Below are 12,286 nucleotides of genomic sequence, written 5' to 3'. Positions count from 1 at the left end.
TGTCTTTGCAGTTGGAGAGATGGCTCGATGGTTAAGAGTGCTGACTGCTCCTCCAGAGGTCCTAAGTTCAAATCCCAGCAACTACATGGTGGCTCACAACCATCTGTAATGGGATCCAATGCCCTCTTCTGTTGTGTCTGAAGACAGCTACAGTGTACTCATTAAAATAATAAATAAATAAATCTTGAAGACAGCGATAGTGTATTCGCGTACATAAAATAAATATTTTTTAAATAAAGAAACCGTCTTTGTTGTGGTGGTGGTGGTTGTTGTTGTTGTTGTTATTATTATTATTTAGGGATATGTATTAAGACAAGGTCTAGCTATATAATCCAAGTTGGTTTTGACCTAAAGATCCTTCTGCCTCAGCCTCCTGGATTCTGGAATACTAGGCGTTAGATGCATGAGTCCCTTGTTTCACCCGAGTTTATGCTGAGACAATGATTGCTCTTGAGATGGGGAGCTTCTTGTCAGGACTAACCACTAGGAGCTTGGATCTTACTAGATTAATCTCCAGGAATGGGAGAAAGCCAGAGACTGAGTTACCTAAGATGGTCAATGTCCACTCATCGACTCCTAGATAATGAAAACTAGGCTAGTCCCTCTGGGGAACTGGGCAGCACCTACAGTCCCACCTACTGGGAGGGGCTAAGCCAGGAGGATCACCTGGGCCCAGGAGTTCAAGACTAGCCAGGGCAACAAACCAAAATCCCATTTTAACATTAAACCAAAACCAACCTGATACTCAATGGGAGGCTGCAAAGATAGCTATTGATCTTTCAAAAATGAAATTTCAGGGGCCAGAGAGATGGCTCAGTGGTCAAGGGCACTTAATGTTCTTGCAGAGGACCTGGATTTGATCTCCAGCTCCCACACTAGGTGGCTCACAATTACCTTAGTCCCAGGGACCCCACACCCTCTGGCCTCCATGGGCACCTGAACACATGTGGTGGATATAAACTCACGCAGGCACACATAGACGTAAATAAAAAATAAAAATAAGTAAAACCTAAAAAAGAATAACCAGGTAAAATGTTTTTTGATTTGGGTAGTTTTTTGAGACAGAGTCTCCCTATGTAGACCAGGCTGGCCTGGAAGTCAAATGTATAGACCAGGCTGGCCTCAACCTCAATGTGTGGACCAGGCTGGCCTCAAACTCACAGAGATCTGATTGGTTGCCTCTGACTTCAAAGTGCTGAGTTTAAAGGCATGCGGTGTGCACAACCACACACAATGGATTTTTGGTTGTTTTGAAAACTAAAAAATCAAATTGATTAGCAAATCACTTTTTGACTAACTGTATAATACATATTTTATAATAATCAACTAATTAAGAATTGACTATAACAATGACTAATAAATAGAGACTTAACCATGAAGAACAGAATTACAATTTTACATTTTGGCTAATAATTTCACTTTCTATTTCCGTGTTTATTTTGACAAGAGATATTTGTACAAAAGACACAGATTATACCCAGGTTTGAAAATAGCTGAGGACTGGGACTGAAGAGATGGGCGAGCAGTTAAGGGCACTGGCTGTTCTACCTATGACTCCCAACACCCACATGGCCGCTCACAACAGCCTCTAACTTCAGTTCTAGGGGATCCCTCTTCTGTCGTCCGTGAGCACAAGGCACACACATGGAACACAGCTACACAAGCTGGCAAAACATCCAAGCACACAAAATAATGAAATAAAAAATATTTAAAAATACTTGAAGATCATATCCAATTTACCACTTAAATATCTTCTCAGAATGGTGCCCAAATGCTCACAGGAGGAAAAAAAAAAAACTGAATCAGAAAATGCTCAAGAAGAGATTCAGAATGTGCCACCCACAAATATACTACTTTGGAATATTGATTTTTTTTTTTATTTGAGCTCAAAAAAACTGAGAACCAACCAGCCGATTTAGGAAATGCTCATCACCTCCCACTCAGCTACCTAGATTTGTCCTTAGGTGGAGAAAAACGGACATCCTTAAAGCAAATCATTATTAGGCAAGATATCGGTACAACCCAGAAGACCACTCAGAGACACTACAGGCATGAAGGGTAACCTTTGCTCCCCATTCTTTCTCTCCCCATGCTTACCTTCCTAAATTTTCTTTTCACCCCCTCCCAGAGACCCCAAACCCATTCCTTTCTGCAGCTGAGGATAATTACCTAAGCCTCACATGGCCCCTTCTCTGACTAATTTTTGAGGGACTCCTGTGCTTATTTGCATGACGAGACTTGTTTTTCTTCTGTTAATCTACCGTTTTAGAAAAAGATGTATTTATTATGTATTAAGTGTTCTGTCTGCATGTATACTTGTAAGCCAGAAGAGGGCACCAGATCCCATTACAGATGGTTGTGAACCACCATGTGGTTGCTGGGATTTGAACTCAGGACCTCTGGAAGAGCAGTCAGTGCTCTTAACCCCTGAGCCATCTCTCCAGCCCCTCTTAATCTGTCTTAATGTCAACTTAATTTATTCAAAGAATCCAGAGGCCAAAGGGAAGTATTTTACCAGCCACTGCCACGAGTGTGTTCACCCATGAACAGCACACTCAGTCATCCACTCACTATGCAGCCTTCTTCATGTTTTTCCTGATATCACTAACAAACACTGCATACTCATGCAACTGTTAGTTGATTTTACCATGCCATCAGTCTGAGAAAAAAAATCATTAAACCATAATTACAATAAGATCTTTAGACAGATAAAACAGGAAGAGGTGTTCGGGAGGGCAGAGGACATGCCTCAGGAAGGTGTGTAGAATAAAACCAGTCACCGTCTTAGGGTTCCTTTTGCTGTGGTAGGAACATGCTGGGTGGTGGTAGTGCATGCCTCTAATCCCAGAACTTGGGAGGCAGAGACCTGAGTTCAAGGCTAACCTGGTCTACAGAGTGACTTCCAAGAGAGTCAGGGCCACACAGAGAAACTGTGTCTCACCACCACCCCCCAAATCACCCCCAGAACAAGCTGCTCCATAACTATCAGCAAATTGGAAAAGAAAGACTTCGTTCCAGCTTAACAGGTTGTAGTTCATCCATCAAGGAAGTCAGGACAGGAACCTGGAGCAGAGAATGGAAGCAGAGGCCGTGGAGGGTGCTGCCTACTGGCTTGCTCCTTAGGGCTTGCTCAGCCTGCTTTCTTATAGCACCTGGGACCACCAGCCCGGGAGCGGGACTACCCACTGTGAGCCGAACCCACCTACATCAATCCCCAACCAAGGAAATGCCTTGTAGGCCAATCCTTTGGAAGAATTTTCTTGATTTAAGATTCCTTCTTCCCAGGGGCTGGAGAGATAGCTTAGCAGTTAAGAGCACTGACTGCTCTTCCAGAGGTCCTGAGTTCAATTCCCAGCAAGCACATGGTGGCTCACAACCATCTGTAATGGGATCCGATGCCCTCTTCTGATATGTCTGAAGACAGCTACAGAGTACTTATATAAAATAAATAAACCTTAAAAAAAGATTCCTTCTTCCCAAATGATCATAACTGGTGTCAAGTGGACACAAAGCTAGCCGGCACAGGGATGAAGTAAACTGAAAGAGGTGTCATGTACAACTAGTCTAAAACACAAGCTGCGCTGAAGTCCTTGACAATAGTGTGAGGTCACTCACAGGAAGAACGCTCATTCAAGGCTGTTCAGAAACAGGGTTGTAAAGAAACTGTGGAGGATCCGCTAAATGACAGACACATGGCAGAAGTGGACAGTGTGCAAATAAAGGTGGGCTGTTGTGTGTGTGCGCGCTGGGGCTCTTGTTCCAAGAGAGTTACTAGGAATTCACATTCTGACTTTCTGCTGGTTTCTGACTGCTTGCTGTCAAACTGGACAAGTTCATAAATTAATTGTATTTATTTTTGAGTGTGTGTACACATATGCCCTAGCATGTGTGGAAGTCAGAGAACAACTTGCATGAGTCAGTTCTCTCCTTCCAGGGTTCCAGAGATTCAACTCAGGTCATCATCAGGTTTAGAAGCCAGAGGGTAACCACTGAACCATCTCACTAACTCAAAAAGGCTATCTATCTATCCATCTAACTAGCTAGCTACCTACCTAGCTATCCATCCATCCACCCACCCACTCTCCCACCCACCCTATCTATCTATCTTAGGGTTCCCATGAGACAAAGGAAGGAGACACTGCAGGCAGGGTACCTGGATAAAGCTTTAATGATTAATTTACGGCCCTCTAACCAACATTTTATGTCTCCCATCAAGCAGAAGTTTTATGTTTTATTTCCCTAGAGAAGGGCTCTGAAAGGCAAAGTGCCGTTTTGGTTCTCATTAATGAAGTCCTAGAAGATATGGAACAAGGAAGAGAAAGGGAAAGGGCTCAAGGGGTTTAAATACAAATGGTACTCAGTTTTGGTTTCCAGTCAGGGTCCCAGTGTAATTGCAACCAAATAGAACCAGGAAATGGAGATGTCGCCAGATGATCTGAAGCGGCGTCTGAAGCAGACAGGGTTGATCTCAGGAATGGCACCAAAAGGGAACCTCCAACATGGATCGCACAGTCTTTCCCCGATTCCAAGGTGTGAAACACCAAGAACGTCTGTTTAAGTATGTTACCAGATTCTGCCAGAATGTGACTCAGAGGCAGACGCCCAAGATAATGGACAACAGAGCCTGAATGTGGACAGACAACCCTAGTCTCTGAGCTTCAAAAAAAAAAAAAACAAACTGTCTTCATCCAGCTCCCAGGACACATCCACCACCTGCCCCCCTCTCTCTCTCTCTCTCTCTCTCTCTCTCTCTCTCTCTCTCTCACACACACACACACACACACACACACACACACACACACACATATACTCTCTCTCACACATACATACACTCTCTTTCTCTCTCACACATGCACTCATATACACACACACACATATACTCTCTCTCACACATACATACACTCTCTTTCTCTCTCACACATGCACTCATACACACACACACACACTCTCTCTTTCTCACACAGAAGCACATGCTCCTACACACTCACACTCACCCACACACACATATACTCTCTTTCTCTCTCACACACACACACACAAAAGCAATGCCCCCACACACTCATCCACACTCACACACACATATTCTCACACACATTCACACAGGCATGTGTACACACACATGAGAATAAGGCTCGCATACAGAGAAAGCACTGAGTGATGTTGGAAGGCACAAGGGAAGCAACAGCTGGGACGTTCTTCCGGCCTCACATCTGTTGCTGGCCTGGACACACGCACACACAAACACACACACACACACACACACACACACACACACACACACACACACACTACCTTTTGGTGTGACCAGCTACTGGGCCTGCATTCCTCAGTCTCCCTCAGAGGCTTCCTAGAATTCTTCCTAAACAAATGCCTTACACTCAAATCCTTATTTCCCATCATGCAGCTGTGGGCCTTAGAGCTAGAGCAGGCCGCTTGCAGGTTTGCTAAGAAGTCCCTGAGGGGTTTCCGAGATTCTAAGTTTTTAATTTTATTTTTCTGATGGTGGGGACAGGTCACATGTTCTCAACCATTAAGGCAAGTGTTTTGCCATTGAGCTACACCCCCATTCCTTCAGTAATACTACATCCTGTACAGTCATTCTTGTAGAATAAATGTTTATATATCAGATACTGCTGATGAAGATAAAGATGAATGTGACCCAAATATACCTGAGCCCCATTTCCTTCCTTAAGACCTATAGTATTGTATCATCATCAAAAGCAGTACAGACCTGACGCACAATAATCTTGCAAATAGTAATGCTTTTCTTTAATATCTAAGTCAACTAGGAAAGAAGTTACAGGAAGTTCTCTAGCCCCAAAGTTTTACCCATAAGTCATTTACTTAAGACTGTCTACAGTTCTTCAAAGTCTCTGGTCCCTGGGAACTCTTGTTACATTAGTGTCCCTGACCCCACCCCCATCTGCTAAACCGAGAGTTTCCTTGGCAAGTTGGGGAAGGGACAGGATTGGAAACGGGTGTCTTAGTTAGGGTTTCACTGCTGTGAACAGACACCATGACCAAGGCAACTCTTATAAGGACATTTAATTGGGGCTGTCATACAGGTTCAGAGGTTCAGTCCATTATCATCAAGGCAAGAGCATGGCAGCATCCAGGCAGGCAAGGTGCAGGAGGAGCTGAGAGTTCTACACCTTCATCTGAAGGCTGCTAGCAGAAGACTGGCTTCCAGGCAGCTAGGGTGAGCGTCTTAAAGCCCACTCCCACAGTGACACACCCACTACAACAAGGCCACACCCTCTAATAGTGCAGAGCATATACAAACCATCACACAGGGAGACTGACTAATTGTGTTTCCAAAGTTTCTCTCCCTCTCATGTGTGAAAATTAAACAGACTACAAATTCAGTGTCTGTATCTGAATCGTGTGTCCTCCCTGAGAGAAATGGAGATTAAAAGGCTGCGGCTCAGTTTCCTTCCTTTCTCCAGCAGCCAGTCCCACACGCGAGGAGGTATTTTACAGAGGGTTGCTAAAGGCCTTCCAGCCCATTAGAACATTCTTTATGTTGATTTCTCAAGCAGTGTGACTGTCCCCTGGTGAGCTGTGAACATCTCTATCTGCCCTGGCACGGCACATCGCTTTCATGCAGCGACCATATTCCTCGTCTAGACTTAAGATCTAATCTAGGAAAGACAGCTTCTCAAGTTGGCTGACCTCTGACGCCTCTCCGGTTTTATTCTTTCTGGCATCAATGTATGAACGAAATGCTTATATGACCGACCAAGTGCCAGAGTTCCATTTTCTCTGCTGATGGAAGAGAGCACGAGGGAAGTAAAATCAGGCCGTGCGCAGCAAGCTCCGCCCTTCCCACAATGGCCTTGTGTGTTTGGGGCTCAGAAAACAGACCCTAAGTCTGGTACTTTGGCATATTAAATACTTAAAAAAAAAATCTCAGGACTAGGATGTAGCTCAGTGGTAACACTTCCTAATATGTCTCCCTCTCTCCCTCTCTCCCTCTCTCTGTCTCTGTTCTCTCTCTCTGTCTGTCTGTCTCTGTCTCTCTCTCTGTCTCTGTCTCTCCCTGTCTGTCTCTCTGTTCTCTCTCTGTCTCTCTCTGTTCTCTCTCTGTCTGTCTGTCTGTCTCTCTCTCTCCCCCCCTCTCGCCCCTCTCTCTGTGTCTCTCTCTGTCTCTCTCTCTCTCTCTCTCTCTTTCTCTGTCTCTCTCCCTCTCTCTCTCTCTCTCTGTGTGTGTGTGTGTGTGTGTGTGTGTGTTTGTGTGTGTGTGTGTGTGTGTGTGTGTGAAATAAAAATGTTTTAAGATTAAAAACTAGGCAGACTTGTCTGGCCTCGGTGGGAGAGGATGTGCCCTAGTCCTACAGTGATTTCATGTGTCTGGGGGTGGGGTGATATAGGAGGCTCCCACTTCTTAGAGGAGGAGAGGGGTGGATGAGGGGAGGATCTGTGTGAGGGGTAGTAGGAGGAGAGGGGGGCTGATATTGAGATGTAAAGTGAATAAAAATTGCTTTAAAGCAAGAAAAGAAAAAAGGAAAGAAAGAAAGGAAGGAAGGAAGGAAGAAGGAAGAAAGAAAGAAAGAAAGAAAGAAAGAAAGAAAGAAAGAAAGAAAGAAAGAGGAGTCATGGTAACATAGACCTTTAATCCCAGCAGTCAGCAGACAGATTAAAGTTTGTAGCGAGCCTGCTCAGGCTAGCCAGAGCTACTAGTAACCCTCTCTGTACAAAACATGATGTGGAAATAGATTGATCTTTCTCTCCTTCCTGACTGTGGGTCAGTGTGCAAGCTTTCCATGTGATGGACTATTTCTTCTCAAACTATAAATTGAAATAAACCCTCTTCCCTTTGAGTTGATTTCTGCCATGTATTTGGTCACGGCAACAACAAAGGAACTGACTTGGAAAATTGTCGCTGAGAGGAGACGGGGGGGGGCTGGTTTCTGTGCTGAGACTTACTGTGTGATTCACATGCCTCTGGATGTGTTTTGCTGGAGGACTGTGGAAATGGCTGGGCCTTTGAAGTAGCAAAGCCCTACAGTGCTCTAAGCAGAGCTGATGGCCCATCCAGGAGAGTTTAGAAGACCAGACTGTGGGGAGAAATGTGGACACCAGAAGCCCAAGATCATAGCTCTCTGAGAATAACAAGAACTCTATTGGGACCTGGACTGGGGACCGTTCATGTTACATTCTGAAAAGGAATCTGGCTTCATTCTGCCGGTGTCCTGAGAACTTTGGTGAAGCTGGGTTCAAAAGTAATGGACTAGGCCGTGGGGACAGCTGGGTGTCAGGTACCTGTCTCCATCAGTATCTCAGTTCCTAGAACCCAACTTAAGAAGCCAGGCAGAGCAAACACCTTCAGAATGCCAGCACTGGGGGGTGGGGCTTGCTGCCAGCCAGCTTAGCTCACTTAGTGGGCTCTGTGCTATCAAGAGACCCAGTCTCAACAAAAAAGATCAGGACGGCGGGCTGGAGAGGTTGCTCAGCAGTTAAAGGCAGCTGCCACTAGGCCTGAACTCATTTTCCAGAACCCACTGGTGAAGGAGAGAATTGACTCAAAAGTTGTCCTCTGACCTCTACATGCATGTTGTAGCACATGCGTATACCCACACACACACAGACACACACACAGACACACACACACAGACACACACAGACACACACACACAAACAGAGAGACACACACACACAGAGACACACACAGAGAAACACAGACACAGACACACAGACAGAGAGACACACATAGACACACACAGAGAAACACAGACACACAGACACACACAGACAGACATACAGACATACACAGACACACATGCACACACACAATAAAAGTCTTATTTTTTATTAAATATTAATGCTTCTTGAGGAACATCACATGAGATTGACTTCAGGCTTCTGTATGCACGCACACACACACACACACACACACACATACACACACACGAGTAATGGATTATTTTGTTTTGTAGAGAAAAATCTCAAGATTGTCAGCTACTTCATTGGATTCGATTATCAGCCCTTCAGGAAAGGAGCGATCTGTACTCACGGACAAGGCAGGTGCAGAGAGACCATCTGCAGCTGCTACAGAGATTTATCATCATTCAAACAAAACCTCGGGGGACGGGACAATGGCAAAGATATCCTGAGGAGAAAGCCCAAGCTGATACTATCGATAGAAAATTCCCCATTCAAAGACGATTGTTTAGGGAAGTATTTCTCCTCAGTCAGTCTTGAAGGCGCACAGAGGCCACTGCAAAGACAGTCCAAGGAGCCAGCCTACGTCTCAAATTGGTAACAGAACGTGGCAGTGCTGTCGCCATGGAACTGGTTTTGCAGGCACGGATCACGTGAGGACGATGAGGTCAAGGATTTCCTGCAGCGGGCCCTGAGGGATAAACTGAATGCAGCTGAGAAGGCGAAGCTTACTTTTCAGTAGAGACTCGAAGTGTTAGAGATGCCAGGGCTGAGGGGTGTCCACCACAGGGAACTGCAGACGCAGTGGAACTTCTGTCAAAGGCTATTTGTACTGTAGCCATGGGCTCCAGGGCCAGTGATTCCCAAGGCTGTTGATGTCCAGGTGATTCTATCATGAGCCACAGATGTCGGAAGTGAACCTGCAGGATTCGGTATGTGCTCCCCTCCGTTTGGTTTTCCTGTGGTCTAGTCTTTCCTTGCTGTGTGCGACCCTCCCTTGTGGGGCAGCAATGACGGCTGTATGTCCTGGTCGTTGGAAGGAAAACGTGTTCTGATTTTATAGTAGCTCACAGTTAGGAGAGTGGCTCGCAACGCAGAAGAGGCTCTGTATCTTAAAACGAGGCGGAGACTGCTAAAGACCGTGAGGGCATTTGAAGTTGGACTGAACAATTTTTGCATTGCGAGATAAGCATGCAAATTAAATTGTGATGCTGGAGCGTCACAATTTAAAGTGATATGTTTGGGTATCAGGTTGACAAGGGGGTAGAGTGAGATAATTGATTATTACCACCTAGGAAATGTATCACTGGGCTTGCCTGTGTTTGCAGAGGGTGAATGTAGGTACACGTTCCCGTAGCTAGAGCTCCTGGACCGAATGCACGGAGAGAGAGGAGTCAAGCGCTGGCGTTCATTTCTCTCTGCTTCCTTTCTGCAGGTGCAGTGTGAGAAGCTGCCTCATACGACTGCTGCTGCCCCGTCTTCCCTGCTGTCTTAGCTAGGGTTTTATTGCTAGGAATGAGACGCCATGACCACGGCAACTCTTATAAAGGACAACATTTAATTGAGGCCGAGGGACAGTTTCAGAGATTTGGTCCAGGAAGACCTGGTGCTGGAGAAGGAGCTCAGAGCTCTACATCTTGATCCACACGCAGCAGAAGGAAGCTGTGTTGCCACACCGGGCATAGGCTGAGCATAGGAGCCCTCAAAGCCCGCCCCTACAGTGACACACTTCCTCCAACAAGGCCACACCTCCTAATAGCACCATCCCTTGTGGACTGAGCATTTATTTATACACATGAGTCAGTGGGGGCCATTTCTATCCAAACCACCACACCTGCCGTGACGGATTGTATTCCTTCAAAATAATCCTTCCTCCCTTGGGTTGCTTCTTTCCGGGTGTTTGGTTACAACAAGAAAGGCAGATTATGGGTTGGGGATTTAGCTCAGTGGTAGGCGCTTGCCTAGGAAGCAAGGCCCTGGGTTCGGTCCCCAGCTCGAAAAAAAAAAGAACCAAAAAAAAAAAAAAAAAAAAAAAAAAAAAGAAAGGCAGATTATAACCAGGAAAATGCCTGTTACCCACCTCCTGCTCCATGATGTCTTAATCAATCCTTGGGCTATTAACCTTTCTAGCCACTGAGAGGATCCACCCGAGAAGACTGCCCAGACATGGGTTTAAACCAATAGGAAGTCTTTATTAGCTGGCAGGTAACTACACTGAGCGTTCAGGATTTCAGTGTAGCCCTGAGCCTTTCTCAAGGAGAGCTTGTGAGCATACCCTGGGTTGATGCACCTCAGAGAGCAAGAACACTTAGTCAGAAGCAGAACTGCAAAAGCCAAAAGACAAGGTTAGTGCACTTAGAGACTTTCCCAGAACTGTGGACTTTGATGAATTAGGTTTTTGTTTTTGTTTTTGGCAGGCAGTGCTGTCTACATCTGAGTTTTTTTTTTTTTTTTTTCAAAAGCTTTATTTTTACTTGGTCCAAGACTTGGGAGAGGCTCCAGGGCGGTTACAAAGCCGCCTAGTGGCTTTAGAGGTTCACTCGGGTGGAGGTGCTGAGGCGGTCGGGTCGGTGCAGAGCAGAGGAGGGAGCCCCTTGGAAGGCACAGAGGCCTAGTCGTGCTTCAGAGTGAGGCGCTCAAAGAGATACTCGCCCAGAGATGCCTGGGCCACGCCAGTCTGCGCTGGTTGTGGCCCTGCCACCCTACGGAGGTTGGTCAGGTGGTTGCCCATCTTCTTGATGAGCTTCACCTCCTTATCCAGGAAGTGGCTTTCCAAGAAGTCACAGAGGTGAGGGTCTGTGCGGGCAGAGCCCAGGGCGTGCAGATCCAAGAGGGCCTGGTTCAGGTTCTTCTCCAGGGCCAAGGCAGCTTCCATGGCCTCCAGGGTTTTACCCCACTCATCTTGAGATGGCTTCTGCACATCCTGGAAGAGTGCATGGCCCCCGCGTTCGTTCTGCAACTTGAGGAGACGCTCCGCGGGCGCTTCTCCTCGGCCAATCGCGGAAGAAGTGGCCTACGCCCTCCAAAGCCACGTCATCCCGATCAAAAAAGAAGCCCAGAGAGAGGTAGGTGTAAGAGGCCCGCAGGTGCAAGTTGACCAGGCGGTTCACGGCAGCTTCCACTTCGGTGGAATAATTCTGACGAATCTGAGAGGTCATGGCTGATCCGGAGTATGGAGCTAACTGCGAAGACGGGGCTGGCTGGTCCTAGGAGCCAAAGGCGATGAGGAGATGGTCCTGGAGGCTGCGACTGGAGAGACTTGTAAGGCGGCTGGAAGTGAATAAAGTGGGAGTCCCCGGGTCTGTTCCGTCCAAACACTGTTGAAGCAAGATACAGATCCTCGGGATCTCCAAAGCGCTGCTCTACATCTGAGTTTTATATGGGATAAATGGTATTTCCTTCCATCATGGAGTCAGTTGGGCTAAGGAAGGTCTGGGGGACTGTTACAATCTCGAATTGAAAAAGAGATAGGAGGATTGTTTTTAACATGTGCATTCGATTTTTTTTTTTTTTTTTTTTTTTAAGGCCTGGCTGTCCTCGAACTCACAGAGATCTGCCTGCCTCTACTTCCTGAATCCTGGGATTAAAGGTGTGTGCCACCACTGCCCAGAATGTATTAGAAATT

At 46.2% G+C, this 12,286-nt stretch overlaps 1 pseudogene across 1 annotated transcript; it reads right to left on the bottom strand.

Moving 5' to 3' along the window:
* Nucleotides 1-11,113: 11,113 nt before the first annotated feature.
* Nucleotides 11,114-11,889, bottom strand: LOC116905263 (annotated as a pseudogene). The gene has a single exon (XR_004388507.1). The product of XR_004388507.1 is annotated as a ferritin light chain 1-like (transcript).
* Nucleotides 11,890-12,286: the final 397 nt, after the last annotated feature.

The sequence above is a fragment of the Rattus rattus genome, chromosome 7 (genome assembly GCF_011064425.1).
Source record: "Rattus rattus isolate New Zealand chromosome 7, Rrattus_CSIRO_v1, whole genome shotgun sequence".
In the NCBI taxonomy this organism is placed as follows: Eukaryota; Metazoa; Chordata; class Mammalia; order Rodentia; family Muridae; genus Rattus; species Rattus rattus.
This window is presented reverse-complemented; position numbering and strand designations above follow the sequence as displayed.